This window comes from Gopherus flavomarginatus, chromosome 3 (assembly GCF_025201925.1).
Source record: "Gopherus flavomarginatus isolate rGopFla2 chromosome 3, rGopFla2.mat.asm, whole genome shotgun sequence".
Classification (NCBI taxonomy): domain Eukaryota; kingdom Metazoa; phylum Chordata; order Testudines; family Testudinidae; genus Gopherus; species Gopherus flavomarginatus.
This window is the reverse complement of record NC_066619.1, coordinates 282,746,084-282,763,701: the sequence shown is the minus strand read 5'-3', so window position 1 is coordinate 282,763,701 and position 17,618 is coordinate 282,746,084. Positions and strand designations below refer to the sequence as shown.

Here is a 17,618-nt window from a genome sequence, read left to right as displayed (position 1 = left end):
ATCTGATAAGGGCAGCAGGCCAGAGCCCAGTACGTACAAGCGCAGCAAGGATTTCCTCCAGACGCTAATGGAGGCTAATCGTGGACAAGGGGCTCTATATAGGATGTTGTGGGATTCCACAGGAGACTACAAAAAGCTGACAGACAAACTCGCTGGCAGGCCTCCCACCTCAACCAGAGCTCGGTCACCACCAGGGACAAGGATGCTCCAAACAGAACGTTACAAGCTTTCGGACAATGTCTGAGCCAGCCTGGAATCCGGCTCTCCCCGCTATGGGACAGTGTGTCCCCCAGAGCTCATGTGGGGATAGTGGGTTGATGAGATTCACATATGCACACAACTCAGGGCATGAAGGTGCCATTTGTAAACAGACCTTTTACCGATGCATGGCATATTCCTACAGTCAGTTCTCACCCTATTTCCACTAAGTAACTTGTCCACATTAAGACAAATTACCCTCCATAGTAATACTATGTGTGCATTCCAGAGGAACACCCTAAGTGATCACGTTTTAAAAACGACTAGTCTATTAACATAGAATAGAATCATAGAAGATTAGAGTTGGAAGAGACCTCAGGAGGTCATCTAGTCCTATGCCCTGTTCAAAGCAGGACCAACATCAACTAAATCATCCCAGCCAGGGCTTTGTCAAGACAGGCCTTAAAAACCTCAAAAAAAGGAGATTCTACTACCTCCCTAGGTAACCCATTCCAGTGCTTCACCACCCGCCTAGTGAAATAGTGTTTCTTAATACCCAACCTAAGCCTCCCCCACTGCAACTTGAGACCATTACTCCTTGTTCTGTCATCTGCCACCTCTGAGAACAGCCAAGTAGCTGGAGGCTGCTATCAAATCCCCCCTACTCTTCTCTTCTGCAGACTAAAGAAGCCCAGTTCCCTCAGCCTCTCCTTGTAAGTCATGTGCCCCAGCCTCCTGATGATTTTAGTTACCCTCCACTGGACTCTCTCCAACTTGTCCACACCCCTTCTGTAGTGGGAGGACCAGAACTGGACCCAGTACTCCAGGTGTGGCCTCACCCATGCTGAACAGAGGGGAATAACCACTTCCCTCAATCTGCTGGCAATGCTCCTACTAATGCAGCCCAATATGCCGTTGGCCTTCTTGGCAACAAGGGCACAGTGCTGACTCATCTCCAGCTGCTCATCTGCTGTAACCCCAAAGTCCTTTTCTGCAGAACTGCTGCTTAGCCAGTCGGTCCCCAGCCTGTAACAGTGCCTGGGATTCTTCCGTTCTAAGTGCAGGACTCAGCACTTGTCCTTGTTGAACCTCATCAGATTTCTTTTGGCCCAATCCTCCAATTTATCTAGGTCACTCTCTGCACCCTATCACTACCTTCCAGCATATCTAGCGCTCCCCCCAGCTTAGTCTCATCTGCAAACTTGCTGAGGGTGCAATCCATCTTATCCCACCAAACAGACAAGATGGATGAGGTAATATCTTTTATTGGACCAAGTTCTACTGGTGAGAGAGAACAGAAAATAAAAGATATTACCTCACACAGCTTGTCTCTCTAATATCCTGGGACCAACATGACTACAACTACACTGCAAAGTCAATTAATACCTTCTAAAAGAAGATTGTGGTTAAAAGGAGAAGAGCTTGGACATTCAAAATTAAGGCTCGACTTGAAGAGCAGATGCCTCCCGTGCCCAAACTGTAACTGACTAGCTCTCCCAACCCACATGCCCTGTGCCTGAATTTGAATCTGCCCTAAGGAGCGTCTATTAGAAAGGAAGAGGGTAGAAGAAAACCATTGCGGTATGGGAGAGGTAGGATAGCTGCATGGTCCAAGCACATATCTGGAAGCCAAGAGTTTCTTTATTCCAGTCCTGGCTCCACTGCACACACCATGCCCCCTTGGGCGAGGATGAGGGAAGAAACAGGTGACAGATGTGAAGTACACATACCACACTGCTGGACGGTGCTCAGATACTATGGAACCTACATACAAGGGGGACCTTAATCCCAGTCTCCTGGGGAAAGTCTCTTGCAGTATCCATTAGGCTGCAAGTTCCTTGGGGCAGGGACCGGTCTGTGTGCGTTTGCACAGCATCTAGTTCAAAAGCCAGTCCTAAACTGCAGAGCAACAACAGATCGACCACTACTGCCCCAGCCACCGTCTTCATTTCCCATCCTAAACTGCTGTGGAGGGTTTCTGGGCGGCCCCAAAGATGGCTGAATTTCAACAGCATTTGAAATGATTCCTATGCAGTTTGTAATGCTTTCTGGGATCCCTGGGGATGAAAGATGCCATGGCGCCCTTAAGGCCACTACCCCGATATCTCCTTCAAATCCCTCCAGCCAGCCTGCCAATGACAGTGGGGTAGTGGGAGAAGCTGGAGTTTCAAGGGTTAAACCCTCACAACTCTCCGGCTGCCAGCCTGTATTACCCTCCCCCTCCCTCCTACCAGCTGGTCCTCCCTCACGTCTGGTTTCAAAATCTGATGAGAATGTCTTTTGGGCAGGCCCTTGTCTTTGTGCGTCTGTACAGCACCCAGCACCATGCGGCTGTGACCCCAAGCAGGGCATCTGAGTGCTACCATAATACAAAGAAATTAACAGAAACTTATAGGGTGACCAGATGTCCCAATTTTATAGCGATCGTCCTGATTTTTGGGTCTTTTTCTTATATAGACTCCTATTATCCCCCACCCCCGTCCTGATTTTTCATGCTTGCTGTCTGGTCACCCTAGAAACTTGGCATCTCTGTCAAGTGACTGCCAGCTTCAGAGCCCACCTGGAACATTTTCCCAGGTCACAACGCCAACACAGCATCGTCTGCATTGAGACAGCTACAGAACACCTGGCCCCGCAGGGATGCCCTTTCACACCTGGGAGAGGAGGAATACTCCTTCAGCCCAGCCCAGCTTTGGCCTTGATGCCCTGAAAACTCCCAACTTTCGCTGATTTCAACGGGAACAGCTCAGGACCAGGCCTCATCTGCCCTCGGCGTCCAAACAAGGATACCTACAGACTCGTGGTCGGTGCCTTCCTGGATGAATGCTGCCAAGAAAGCAGCTCTGCAATGCTGCTTAGGAAAACTATCCCAGCAAGCAGGAGGAAACTGCTGTGAACACACCTACTTCCCTCCAAGAAGTCCTGCAGCTAAAGTGTCTCCACGCCAGCTCCCATGCAGGGTTTATGCAGCATAATTTCCTCCGGGGGCACTTCAGGAGCATAAGACAACAAAACACCACCCTGCGTGTCAGATACATTTTTCTTTGTTCTAGCCATATCACCTCCTGTTGGTCAGATTACAGGGAAGGTACCTACATACATGCAGCATCCATGCCCAATGTATTCAGGAGCACATCCTGCAAATCAAATAAGATCCCACGCTCTGCAATAAGTCACAGGCACTACCCCTCCCCGCACCACAGTGCCCCATCAGTTTGAGTTTCACAACTAGGTACACACAACTTTGGCGGTTCAGCTTTCCTTTTAAAACAGGACAATAAGCAGCCATTTATTGATATTTTTATGCAAATAAAAATCTGGTAAGTCTTTCAAACCTAAAATACAAGCAGGGCCCCCCTGCGCCATTCCTGCGGGGTGTATACCACACAGTGCCATCAGCAAGTGACGGGACAACTTGTGACAACAGGGCTATAACAACTCAGGTCCCAGCATCTGCAAACCCTCTAAGGGAGGCTGCCAGCGAAATGTATGCAGTAGGACATGAGCTGTTGATGTGAATGTAAAGCTTTACTATAACTGCTCGGAGTAGAGATCATAGTATTTGGTCTGTGTTTTGCTTAAGGCTGGGTGAGGTTACTCAATGCAGTATGAAAAAACAGAGGGAAAGTATCTCTTTGCACCGCTTCTGATCACAGAAACGTAGGGTGGGAAGGGACCTCAAGAGACCATCTAGTCCAGTCCCACTCCATAAAGCAGGAATAAGTAAGTTAGATCCTCCCTTGTCCAACCTGCTCTTAAAAACTTCCAATGACTGGGACTCCAAAACCTCCTTAGGTAAGTTGTTCCAAGTGCTTAATTATCCCTATAGCTAGAAGTTTTCCCCAATATGTAACCCAGATGCCCCTTGCTGCCAATCAAGACCATTACTTCTTGCCCTCAGTGGATCTGGAGAACAATTGATCACTGTTCTCTTTGTAACAAGATTTTACACAGTTGAAGACTGATGGCGGCAACTGCAGCTTGCCCACTGCCTTCAGCATCTTGGGCAAAGTGAAGGAGACCTGCCTTTGAAAAACAAACATGTCTGTAAGTCTGCCAGTGCTGCAAAAGTAAATGTGAGACAAGTGGACCAGCACTTGAATGAGACCAAACTAAGAGTGGCTGCAGAAGTGCTGCAAACTGGTTAGGGTGCAATCTTCTAGCTTGACATTTGTCCAACGCCAACAGCATTTTATGAAGGGGGCTGTGCTGCTGATGGCTCTGCCTTTTCAGAGGAAATCCAGAGAGGTTGATGACCATTTAAGTGGTGCAATGATATCTTTAAAGAGGTGATGGTAAACAAATTGCTGGTCAAACGCCAAACTCTGTTCAGTCCCTCAGTCTTTCTTGCAGTTGAGGTTGGATGGAGCATTCTTCACGTCCTGCATGGCTGCTGTTAGACCATTGCCGTGTTCCACCCAAGAGGTGGCTGAGTTTCAGTGGTGGTGGCAGTTAATCCCCTACCTAGCTCACAGGTGTGTTAGGTTGAGAGTAATTCATAGTAAGAGAGACATAAGACCAGCCGTACCGGGTCAGACCAAAGGTCCATCTAGCCCAGACTCCTGTCTTCCGACAGCAGCCAATGCCAGGTGAGCCAGAGGGAATGAACAGAACAGAGAATCACCAAGTGATCCATCCCCTGTCACCCATTCCCAGCTTCTGGTAAACAGAGGCTAGGGACACCATCCCTGCGCATCCTGGCTAATACCCATTGATGGACCCATCCTCCATCAATGGCTGGACCCACTATAGACATGAGTAGCAGAACTGAGAGATGAGTTTCTGGAACCTGGATCTCCTGCAATGATAGGGAGGGAAAGCATTTAGACCCTCTCCTCCCAGCCCCAGCCCACCTATTCCCCAACAAGGATACATGTGATTCCTCCCCACCCCCACCCTCCCCCGCCAATTGCCAGCAACATTTCTCCCCGAGGCTGCTGGTTGCCACATCAGAAAGAGAGGCAGTGAAATCCCCAGAGATGTGCTAATAATGATGGAAGTCAGCACAAACCACCCACTTGCAAAAGATACCCTCGGACATATCCAGAAAAATGCAGAGTCACCAGGGCTTATACTACAGCTGGGCCTCCAGTTGTACGTACAGAGTAAGTGAGAAGACACTGGACCAAGTCTATCCCCCACTAGTCGGATGGTTCCAGCCACTGCAGGTTCTGCAAGCAGATAACGCACCAGAGAGCCAAGCGAGCACAATGCCATCTGGCACCGCTGCCCTGCATCGCTCTGTCCCATCTCCTCACCCTCCATTTAAAATCTCAGCTGAAATATCTTGCTGCAGCTGGTGCCTTCTGGAAGAAGAGGGGAATTCACCTTTATTTTACTGCAAAACATTCTGAGATACAGGACAGAGAGCACCATGCAAAACGTGATGTGCCCTATCAGAGACTTCTGGAGAAAAGCAAGGAGGAGTCCTGTAACTATTACTTCATTATTTTAATCGTGTGTGAACAGAGGAGCTTCCTGTATTATAAAGGCAAGTTGACCACCACCACTTAATTACATAGCACGTCTCATCCATACATCTTGAGTATTTTATAGGTCAACGTAATTATCCCCATTTTACAGATCAGGAAATAGAGGCAGAGAGGTGCAGTGACTTGGACAATGCCACAGTGAGAAAACTGGGCATAGAACCCAGGAGTCCTGACTCCCCACTTATCAAAGGAAGCCTCACTGGTAAAATTTAAGATCCAAGTGAAATATGGGTCTGCATGAAATAATACAAGAATGTATTTGGGGGAGTCATAAGTTTCTAATTTTATGCCACAGACTGAAGTAAAATTACCTGGTTAAAATGTAACTGAGCTGCATTTTGACCTTACGGGGGCAGAAATGCAAATTGAGCCTACAGCCTCAAAACATCAGCACTGTATTTTCCTTAACATCTGCTGACTCTGCTCAAAAGGAGCAAGCATCAGAGAGAGCTCATGAGCATAACAAGTCCAGGAAGAGGGCCGCTACACAGAAAGGGGCGCTCTTGTCCTTCAACAATGGGGAGGCTGCACAGGTGCTAAGCTGCAGGCTTGGATAGGGCTCGGATGGTCTCAGCGAGGTGTGGCTGGTTTTCCTGATGCAATGGTAAAAACCACCTGCCTACCCTACAAGGGTATTTCCAAGCATAGGAGAGGCTTCCCATTACATACCTTAGGGGCTATTGAACATGTAAAGCAGCGTTGCTCACTAGCACACTAGCAGTAAGTTAACAGGCATTCAGTGCCTTTATTCACAGGAGATTGATTTGATCTCTCCTATCAACCAGGACCAGGCTGACTAGTAAATTGGAGACAATGCACCCTTCTCCCCTAGGGCACTGGTCACTCCTCATTTGCTCTTAGGTACCAGTCCACGAGGAACCAGACTACTTCACAAAGAAACCCAACTGGCTGCCTTGCCGCAGCTCAGAGGAGGTCAAATGACTAGACATGCTGAGAGTCTGAGCTGCCATCTCCTGCCTAGAGGGGCTTCCAGCTCACAGACCCAGGGATACTGGCAAGGCCGTGCTGACCGGCCTGCACTAGCGTTACCCACGCTGTACTGTTCTTTGGCTTCAGCCTCTGGTGCTGCCTATTTGCAGCAGCGCTAAGATTCACTTCAAGACTCAGCCATAACAGCGAAACACTCTGCTAACAGAGGACGAGCATGCGTCTTCCCCTCAAACGCCTGTCATGCTACAGTACAAGCAGGTGGTCTGGCCCATGGCTGTAACGAGCATGACGCCCAGCAGCTAACATCCTTGAAAGGCATGTGGGGTAATGGCCCACGAATGGCAGACTCCCATGTGGCTGCAATCCTGCCACGACAGGGTGGTAAGCAACTCACCAAAAGCATAACGTGTGCCAATAAAAAATTAAATCTGCCGAAGGGGCTATTTAAATACCACAAAACCCACCAGCCTCGGGGAGCAGTGAAGAGGGAAACGGTCCAGGCATCCATAACACAGGAGATCACACTTAGTCCCTGTCTGAAATCAGACGACTCGCTGATCGACTGTTAAGACCAGAGTTCCTTGCAAAGGCCAGAGCTCCCAGCTACCCGTTCTACAGCACTATGTGCAAGGCACCTCTCAGATAGGGTATCAAGCATCATCCCTGCCTCAAAGGGCATTTGTTCATAGTGGATATTAACGTTCAGTCCATACCAACCAGGCCTCGCTCAGAGCCACAGGCTATTTAGGCTCTGAGCAGCTTCCCGTCTCATGCCTTGCCAGCCACGACATCATAGGATAGAATAGCCTTATTTTAAAGGGGCATTCTTCCTTCCTCTGCTGAGAAGCTGTAAGCATGGGTTCAGGGAAAGCTCCTGGTTTCTGGACTGTTTGGACCCTTACAGGGAAGTGTACCAGAGGCAAAGCGGAGATCCCCAGACAGAATCCAGGTACCCTGAAAAGACTTTTGGGCAACTGGCTGTTTAATACATCACTGCCACCAGCTGGAATTACAAACCATGACCCACCTGTGTATGTATTATTTATCTACTTTAACCTTGTAATAATTTGTTTCCTTTTCTTAGCTAATAAACCTTTAGTTAATTTACTATAGATTGGTTATCAGCATGGTCTTTGGTGTAAGATCTGGAGTACCAACTGATCTGAGGTAAGTGACTGGTGCCTTGGGACTGGGAGCAACCTGGTGTGGTGTGATTGCTGGTGTAAGTAAACATTGTCACAAAAGCCCAGTTGTCTGGGTGGCAAGATTGACTGGAGTGTCTAAGGCAGGGTTGGGCAAACTTTTTGGCCCAAGGGCCACATCTGGGTATGGAAATTGTATGAGGAGGGAGGTAATGAATGCTCACAAAACTGGGGATTGAGGTGGGGGGGGTGAGGTCTCCAGCTGGGGGTGTGGGCTCAGGGGTGGGGATGAGGGGATAGGTGTGCAGGAGGATGCTCCACGATGGGAGGGGGCTCCGGGCTGGGGCAGGGGTTTGGGGCACAGGAGGGGGTCAGGGATACAGGGTCTGGGCAGTGTTTACCTCAAGCAGCTCCCAGAAGCAGTGGCATGTCCCTCCTCTGTCTCCTATGTGGAGGCACAGCCAGGAGGCTCTGCGCGCTGCCCCATCTTCAGGTACCGTCCCTGCAGCTCCCATTGGCCATGGTTCCCGGCATAGGCGCCGACTCTGTGGGTGCTCCGGGGCTGGAGCACCCACAGGGAAAAAATTGGTGGGTGCTCTGCACCCACTGGCAGCTCCCAGCCCCAGCCCAGGTCATCTCTGCTTCCGCCTTCCCTGCTTCTCCCCCTAGCTCCCAGTGCTTGCCCCTGCGAAACAGTTGTTTCACGGCGGCAAGTGCTGGGAGGGAGGGGGGAAAAGGGGGAACACGGCGTGCTTGGGGAAGAGGAACAACTGGGGCGGGGATTTGGGGAAGGAGTCCAATAGGGGCAGGGAGGGAGCAGAAACTTTGGGGAAGAGGTTGGAATGGGGGCGGGGCAGGGGCAGAATCGGGGCAGGGCTGGGGGCAAGGAAACTAGCATCCACTGGCGCGGGGAAAAGTTGGTGCGGAGGCAGCACTTGAGGAGGGGGCAGCATGTGGAGCCCCCTGGCTGCCCCTAAGTGTAGGAGCTAGAGGGGGAAGGAGTCCAATAGGGGCAGGGAGGGAGCAGAAACTTTGGGGAAGAGGTTGGAATGGGAGCGGGGCAGGGGCAGAATCGGGGCAGGGCTGGGGGCAAGGAAACTAGCATCCACTGGCGCAGGGAAAAGTTGGTGCGGAGGCAGCACTTGAGGAGGGGGCAGCATGTGGAGCCCCCTGGCTGCCCCTAAGTGTAGGAGCTAGAGGGGGAAGGAGTCCAATAGGGGCAGGGAGGGAGCAGAAACTTTGGGGAAGAGGTTGGAATGGGAGCGGGGCAGGGGCAGAATCGGGGCAGGGCTGGGGGCAAGGAAACTAGCATCCACTGGCGCAGGGAAAAGTTGGTGCGGAGGCAGCACTTGAGGAGGGGGCAGCATGTGGAGCCCCCTGGCTGCCCCTAAGTGTAGGAGCTAGAGGGGGAACATGCCCCTGCTTTCAGGAGCCACATGGAGCAGGGCAAGCCCTCAACCCCACTCCCCGGCTGGAGCACCAGAACAAGGCAAGCCCCAGATCCCGCTCCCTGGTGGGAGCTCAAGGACAAAATTAAAACATCTGGAGGGCCACATGCGGCCCCCAGGCCGTAGTTTGCCCACCCCTGGTCTAAGGGGACTGTCTATGACTCCATGGTAAGACTGGGATAATGATCCAGAGGTTCACGTTACTGGCTTGGTGATATCCAATCACAGAACCCACCACCAGTTTGGTGCGTTTGCCCTACTTTCTGACAGTCAACCCTGAGGTAGCCACTCACAGCTGTGAGCCACTCCAGATAGCGTGAGAGGTGGCTCCATGCAACAGAGGTTAGCGCACTGACTTGGATACATCAACGCCCATAAGGATGAGAGGGACCAGGCCCCTGATGGATATGTAAAGCACACAGCAACTGAGTCAGGACTACTCTCCCTACCCCTCACCTTCTCCATTCAAAACATATTCCAGAGTTAGTCAAGAAATTCTTTGGCGTCACTGTTTGTGTGGCTCTAAAGGGATGGTCAGTGAAGACCATACCTGGTATCGGAAATGCAAGTAGGATTGTGATTGTATTTATCGACCCCTCAAACTGCTGCGGAAGTGTTTCACCCACCTCCAGGACAAAACTTTATCACATATGGTTTAGTTAGTGGACTAAGCATGTGGTTTGGAGGCAGGATACCCTGGTACCATTCCTGACTTGGATACTGTCCTGCAGTGCGGCATCCTTTGTGCAAGCCACTTAATACCATACTTGAAAGATGGCTAATTATCCCACTTTGTTACAGTGCTTTTGGACTGAAACCCCATACCTTATAGTGCAGTGGGCACCCCAGCTGTACACACTTCTTTGCATGGCCAACTTTAAAATCCATTGCTTAGATTATATTAAAATACTAGAGGTGTTTTCTGTGGCAGATGGTCCCTTTAAAGAGATCAATATCACAAGGCAACTGTTAACTGGGAGTCACATCTGGCTTGTCTTATCGCATGGGAGACTTTATTTCAGTGGGTGAAAGAAACAATAACCACACAAACACTCCAGTGTAATATCAGCTGTATCAGAGGCCCCACCGCTGAACAGGCTGCAAACCAATCCAATTTTAGACCCCATTAAAGCCACCATAACACACAATGCTACAGTACAGTCCAAAATACATCTTACAGGAGTGTGACTAGGGTATTTGGGGTAGTCTGCCAAGTGCTGCTCTTTGTTCCGACATAAGGATCGAGTCTGAAAGCTCAAAGTTATACACATCATGTTGTGCTGATCACTTCCAGAACATGACAGGCTGGGGATTGGAAGCAGAAAAACAAGAAGCCACAGAACTGTAGGCCCCAGAAGGAGCAGTCTTGTTTGCAAAGCTGCGACAAGCAAAGCAGCAGAGTGTATGCTTACGGCCCACTCAGACAGCTAGTTATAGCCTCAGCTCTGCCACAGACCTCTTGTGACCTTGGGCAAGTCATTTAATCAGCGATTTAGTTTGCCCCTTCATACATAGAATTCTGTCTACCTCATAAGGAAGTTAGTGTCTTTGAAAGATTTCAGATGCTCTGAGGTATTGCTATGAAAGTCATTAAGTGTGAAGTAGCATAATTAGCATCATGTTGTAACAGACACACCCCCTCGCCTACAAATTTCACTAACCTATTTTTAAACAGCCACTGCCAAGTTCAGTCAAAAAAATTGCAGTTAGAAGATGTAATCCCATTAGATCCCACAAGCTAAGAAGGATCAAACTGGTCCAGTACTTGCTATAGTGAGGTCTTCCATCCAACTATTATCAATTCAGTCCTGAGTTCAAATCCACAGCAAGACACTAGAGGCAGTGCTGTATGGGAAATTTTTACAGAAAGTGTAAGTCTCAACATTTTGTTTTCACATTTTATTTGGACTTTACAAAAAGTTGCTCGCTCTCAAATTACCTTCATTTGAGCAGAGATTAGTTTTCGAACTATTACATTTTGTTTTGAGAAGTCAAGAGGAAATCTGAAAGCTTTATAGCACACAAACATTTGCTGGGACCTTCAGGAACATAGGCTAGACCAATTCTTACTGACAAGTTTTGCACAAAGAAGTCAAGACATTTCCAAGCATAAAATTGAAAATATGTTCCCCAATGTTTCATGGGAAAAACACACATCCCAACTGTATCATGCATCAGTTCATTACAAGCTATTTAGAGAAAGAACATAATCACCAAGAAGGGAGCGAAATTTAGAACAGTCCCCGGCTGTAGCCAGAAGTAATGGAATCAAGAAAAGGAAGGAATTTCAGCTGAATATCAAGAAGCTATTAGGTTCCTGACTAGGAGATCATCAAGCCATGGAACGTGACCCCAAGGGAAAGGGTGGAAGCCCCATTGTTTGAGAAATTTAAAAGCTAGACTGGACAAAGCCCGAGAAAATTATCCGTAAGGAACCATCCTGTATTGGCCAAGGGAAATGCACTAGATCAGTGTTTCTCAACGACCGGTCTGTGGACCGGCAACGGTTCCTGAGATCTCCCTGACACAGTTTAGGAAGGCAGCGAGCCAATCCCTGGTATCAGAAAGGTTGAGAAACATTACATTAGATGACTAGGCACAGTAGAGAAAAAAAAAAATTAGTTTGGTGCAGGATCAGGTCCAGCATTTAGGATTTGTGTGAGATCTATAGAAGTCAGGTATATTTCACCACCACAGGACCAGTCTGACAGAACAGCAGCTATGTCAACACACAGGGCAGCCCACACCAAAAGGAAGCAAACTGACCAATGCCTCCTTTCTACTGATAGGATGTTGGCAAAGATTTTTTTTTTTTTTTTAAAGCCACAGTTACGGAAAGCCCCTGTGCAAAGAGAATTTGCAAGGGGACTACACCCTTTCCAGGCTGGCAGCAAAGAAGTTGATGTAGCATCAACAAGATTTAAAGAGGTGCTGGCCCCAGGGCAGACAGGCCTCCTGTTATCAAAGCACAATGCTCTGGCTGTGCAACAAAAATACCTTCACTAATTAAACTTAGTGGAGAGAGGTGTCAGGAGACCTGGGGTCTATTCCCAGCTTTGCCACTGCCCTGATGCATGACCCCAAGCAAGTCACTTTACTTCCATGACTCAGTTTCCTAGGTTTCACCTTCTCGCGCACCTCCAGATCTGCAGCTGCAATGCGCTCTGTTAGAGGCAGGTTGAGGACAGTGCGAGTTTAGAGGTAATCTGAAGGTTTTCTTCAATTGTGATTTTTCAGCGCACAGAAGTTGGTTCTGGGGATTATGTTATGCAAAGTCTTCCATTCGGATAGTACTTGACACATGTTGAGCACACACTAGTTCCCAACAGCCCAGGGAGGGAGCCATGTTCTTGTGGCCATTTTAGGCACAGGGGCAGATCATAGTTTCCCCAGGGCCATGCAGCAGGGCCAGGATTATGGAATCTCAGGAATTCCTGGCTTCCAATCCCAGGACTCTCTTCGGGAGGTGGAGCACACTCACTACAGCGCAAGATCACCCAATGCAAGGCTCACAGCCAGTGCAGGACTTAATTCCCCATCTATTCTCCAGCAACTACTCTGGTCTAATTTTAAAGTGACAACCAACCAGGCTCCCAGCATTTTCTGTGGGAGGCTGTTCCGCAGCTCTATACACATCACTATGTCAACAGATCTTTAGTTGTCATGTAGCGGAGAGCTCTCAATGTCTCCTAATTCAGGGCCCCTGATTCATCACCCAGTGACACAACGGGAAAAGCTCTCACTGAGTTCCGCAGGAACAAGGCTGGGGCTTCAGTCAACCGACTGGATCGCCGTAATCATTTCCATTGCTCTTCCTCTGCACTCTTGATTCAATGCCCCTCCTTTGTGGATACATGCACTCCCTGCCCATCCATTGCTGCAAGCAGGCTACACAAGTGGCCAGTCGCTCCAGAGTTCCAGTCTTGCAACAGATTTGGATCAAATTCCTGCAGGTTAGAATCCATCCCACACAGTGCTTGTGCTGGCAAACAACAAAGCAGGGGTGAGAATGTATTAGAGAAATAACCACCCCCTGCATGGAGCTTGCAGATGGACACAGAGCCCTAAAACTGCTCAGTTTGATGCCAACAAGCTATTAAGAAACCAGCGACAAGTGACTCAGGCAGATTCTTTCCATTAAGAGGGTGGTGGAAACACTGTTTGGAATAAACTGCAGCCAAAGCAAATAATTTTTATTAGCCTGTAGCTCAGTTGAGGGCAGGAACTGGAAAAAGTGCAGACAAATGGAAAGGATGCAGCAAACAAAGGCAGAGGAATGGTGGATTGATTAGTTTTACAACACCAGGAAAAGAATTAACAAGTAATTTTTAAATATTACCTAATATAAAGAGAGATTAGATATGTCAGCTTGAGGGGAAACAGACTATAAGAAAGAATCTAATATCCTGTTAAAATATGGCTCATTGCTAACTGTATAATAACATGCATGCATCTGAGGAAGTGGGTATTCACCCACGAAAGCTCATGCTCCAAAACGTCTGTTAGTCTATAAGATGCCACAGGAGTCTTTGCTGTATAATAACAAGTTATCTTCTCCCATTGTGTGTTTTATATTATGGTCCTCTAAAATTAATCTGAGATCAGATGCAGGTATTTTTGAAACTCAGACAAGAGGCATGTTTTTACAAAATATCAATATATCCCGAGCAAAACAACTGCTCTAGCTATCAAAGAAGGGCACTTGTCATTAATGAGACTTGTACGCATATTTAATAATCTACTATTTACCCGTAAATAGTAGATTATGAAATAAACTGGTAATTTCAGAGGTAAAACCTGGCTTGCATCCCAATGACTAGCAGACATATTTAAAAGAGGCAGCGTTAAGTCAAATATGGCTCAAACTTCAGTCTTAAGGTTTTTTAAAAAGCTTCCATTAATACCTAAGATGAATGGAAGTGCCTTGGTTTAGTTTAGAAAGATTTTGGAAGAGGGGACATCTCCCTATACACTTCCTCTCCCACCAGTAAGGATCAATCCTGCAAGAAGGAACTGGTGCATCTGAGCACTGTGTGTATAAGTGCTCCGTAAACGGCTGGCACCCTGTGAACGATGATGAGTGTTAAACATTTCCATGCCTTTTTACAAAATTCCAGTGGAAACAGTTCTTGAGCAAACACTTCTGTAGAGCTTTTGCAACCAGGACGCTACAGAATCCTGCCAGAGAATCTAAAGGAGACACTAACTCGAGCTGTGTGAACCTGGCAGGTCTCTGTTTCTGGGATCAGTACAGATTTCCTGGCCTACAGCGGCAAAGATAAAAGCACAACTGTCTATCATTTTCACAAGAGCCTTTTTATTACTACTTTGTCCTCTCACTCACCCCTCCTCCCACCTCTTTTGTCCATTTCTTCTCCCTTTGGCATCTTTTCAATTGGAAACTGTGAACTCTCTAGGGTAGGGCCGGTGGGTGTGTTTGTGCAGCGCCTAACACAGTGGGGCCCTAATCCCCAACTTGGGCATCTAAGAGCCACTGCAATGTAAAAATAAAGTGGATGTTTTCAAGACCTTGCACCCCTCCCTCCTGCCAGAAACCGGAATCCACACACAGAGCTCTGAATTCGGGTCGATTTGAAATGCTGCAGTGGAAGGATCTTCTAAGGCCAGTGCAGGTTCCGTGAGTCAGCGCTTGACAGAGATTTGCACGTCCCAACAAACAGCTCAGGTGGTGCAAGCTACGTGGTTCATTCATCTTTTCAGGACATTTATCAGCACGTCCAGCAGCATTCCCCGCAACACACGCCCACCCCTTTAATAGTTTGCTTCACATACAAAAATCTAATCTCGTCCCTCACTTCCCTTCACACTAACTCTTGCTCAACTCATGTGCCACCTTCCCCAGCACCACCACCTACGTCACCTCCCACGCATCTCTCCACGCCTCTTATTCTTCTACCCCGCTACACCTAGAGCAACTTCCTCACCCACCACAACAAGCAACCTCACAAGTTCCCCCATCACCACCACTCATCCCTGCCCTGTGCCTTGACCTAGCCCTCGATGCTGTCATCACCTTGGAAAGGACAGGAGCCACCCAGACAGGACCCAATTCACATCGAGTTGGTGTGCCAGCCTCTCTCTACCTTTGTCTGCATTTGGTCTAGTTTAGATTAAAAATTCCCTGCCTCTCTTTTTTCAGAGCACTATCCCCATGTGGTATCACAGAAATGAATAAGGGCACCTCCAAGGGACCTGAAGACACAAGGTGTTGATAGGACACGGAGCCTCCAGGATGAAGTCAGTGGTTCCTGGGTAAGGCTGGGACATCGTGACACCAGGAGCTGTTCAGAGGCCAACGGGTCTCTCCTGTTCAGGTTGTTACATGCTGTCCCACACCTGTGCTCTAACACCGATGCAAGTGTTCAGGGACAGGTGCCAGGATCACAAGCGGGCTCCCTGCTTGACAGTGAGAGACTGAACAGGTAGCAGACCCCAAACTCGTCTCTCCTCCGCAGGCCTGGCCCAGCCAGGGCAGGGCTCCACAGGACAAGCTGCGAGCGCTGTACCTGCTTGACAGGTAGAGGTCTTAAGCATCTGATAACCAAGCTGCTCTCCTCCTCTCTCTCCAGTGGTCTCACTGCACGTTGTGAGAGGTCCATTCCCTACCGCAAATGAGGTCTGCCACGAATTAACATCAGGAGGGGGACATATTGAAACTGATCAGTGCTGGGTTCGTGCAGGATGTGATTTGGGCTTCTACTCAAGCCACATGGCTCACCCTAAGGAGTTCAGCCAGGACGCAGGCTTCCTCCACCCCTACAGATGAGTGACCTGAAAGCCTACTCTGCAAGGGGTCCCGCCCACCACTTGGAAAGGGAGCGTGAAGTCTTGCCAGGGGAGTGGCCAGTTTCCCTTCCATACTGCAGACCATTGAGATGGACACAGCGGCAACCGAGCCAATCAATGCTCAAAACCCCCGTGTGCCCAGATTAGCCATCCCAGGATGGGGTTTGGCAGTTGCCAGCTTCCCCAAAAAAAGTCTCCCCTCAGGGCACAGAGAGCTCAGGAGCGAGCAGGGAGAAAACTTGGGTCCAAAACAAGTTTGTGGAGGCAAGTTCATATATCCCACTTTGTACCCTCATTTGCTGGGCATATGGACTAAACCAGATGCATTCTGGGATGAATTCCCACTGCTACAGGCAGTGTTACCAACACAACACAGCTCTGTCAGTTAGCCGGCCAAGCTAGTTAGCTGGCAGTTAGCTGGCCATGCTTCATCCACCTTCTGGGACCATTAGTTGCCTCACCCTCAGCACCTTCCCTAATGTCTTGCGGAGAGCGGAGCACAGACAGTTCTTAAAAACCAAAGCCAGACAAGTTTCCTCTTCAAGCCAGTCTCTGACGTTCCTGTCAGAGCATGGGAAGCAGCATGTTTGCCATCAGCCAGACAGCAGAGCTACCCACACCTGTGCTGCACCCCTTCCCCTCGCCTCCCAGGAATCCAATCCCTGCAACTTTTGAAAACCAGTCCTGGCTTGTACCTTTCCCAGGGCAAACAGCTGCCAAGTGAGACCAGCAACTGAACCTTTAGGGACCGAGCTTATGTCCAAACTCCCATTGGTTCCATCCATGCGCACTGGGCCTGTGCTAATCCCCTTCTTCACTGGGACCTGCAGTCTGGGAAACTCATTCTTTGTTCACAGCCCCCTGCCCCCTTTGCTGGCTTGAAGCTCTATATAACCACAAAGCTGGCCCAGTGGGTGACCCTCTGCCAAAATACCCTACAGGGCAGCCTTCTGCAGCACAACACAGGCGCTTAATTAAAGCCAGCGCGAGGACCTGTCAAAGCTCGTTTCCCTCACGGCTGGTTCCACCAGGCTGAACAAAGAGCCAGCAAAGGAATGTGCGAGGCCCAGGAATGAGGGGAAACGCAGCTGTTGGGAAGTTTCCCTGACCCAGAGCAAGGCCAGGCTGGAGGGTTCTCAGCTGATTGCTTGGACCCACGCAGATCCCTTATCGGAAGGGCTCCAAGGGTGCCCGTGATGCCTCCTGAGTGTGCTCACTGCCATGTACATTGGCCAAACCGGACAGTCTCTATGCAAAAGAATAAACGGATACAAATCTGACATCAAGAATCATAACATCAAAACCCAGCAGGAGAACACTTCAACCTCTCTGGTCACTCAATAACAGACCTAAAAGTGGCAATTCGTCAACAAAACACCTTCAAAAACCAGACTCCAGTGTGAAACTGCAGAACTGGAATTAATTTGCAAACTGGACACCATCAGATTAGGCCTGAATAAAGACTGGGAATGGTTGGGTCATTACAAAACCTAAACTTCATTTCCCCATTAGTAATTTCTCCCTGCTGTTACTCACACCTTCTTGTCAACTGTCTGTAATGGGCCACTCTTTTACCACTT

General features: G+C 48.9%; 1 protein-coding gene across 3 annotated transcripts in view; it reads right to left on the bottom strand.

The window, feature by feature from the left end:
• Window positions 1-17,618, bottom strand: part of RAB11FIP5 (RAB11 family interacting protein 5) — a 111,741-nt gene that overhangs the window by 49,234 nt on the left and 44,889 nt on the right. The window contains exon 1 of one of the 3 annotated variants that reach the window (XM_050943295.1): window positions 12,975-13,105. The exons of the other annotated variants lie outside the window; for them this stretch is intronic. The gene's annotated coding sequence lies outside the window, so the exon portion shown is untranslated. Of the gene's footprint in view, window positions 1-12,974; window positions 13,106-17,618 lie in introns of those variants that run through there. 3 annotated transcript variants of the gene reach the window in all.